Consider the following 468-nt stretch of genomic DNA (forward strand, 5'->3'; position numbering starts at 1 on the left):
ACCTGAGATGCCTCCACTGGCTACTCTCACTGTGGTGATGATGTTTTCTTTTCAGCCAGTCTTTTGCACTTAGTAGACAAGCCATTCATTCACCAAGTCTGTAGGTACTTGTTTTATTCTTTAACTGTTTTAGGGGGTCATATCTTGTCCCTCCAACCAGATAAAAGCCTTTGTGGGGGGCAGGGAGCATATCTTCTAACACCAGCAACAGCTGACATTTGTGAGGTACTCCTGTGCCAGCACCACGCTAAACACTTGGCGAGCCAGTGGGGTGGGTTTGGGATAGGGTTACAGAGGTAAGTACCTTGTCCTATTGTGGTTGTGTTGGGATCTGAGCCTTGGCAGGCTGGCAGTGGTGTTTATGTTCTTACGGCCCCCGTGACACCTAGAATGAGGCCATGCAGTGAAGGCTTATTGGATGGACTTGGATTTGGCCTTCGAAACTAGAAAAAGAAATAGAAGCAAGAA

The sequence above is a fragment of the Sus scrofa genome, chromosome 5 (genome assembly GCF_054392235.1).
Source record: "Sus scrofa isolate SSC_HxYL_T2T_F1_AM1 chromosome 5, Sscrofa_HxYL_maternal_Yorkshire_Landrace_v2.0, whole genome shotgun sequence".
Classification (NCBI taxonomy): domain Eukaryota; kingdom Metazoa; phylum Chordata; class Mammalia; order Artiodactyla; family Suidae; genus Sus; species Sus scrofa.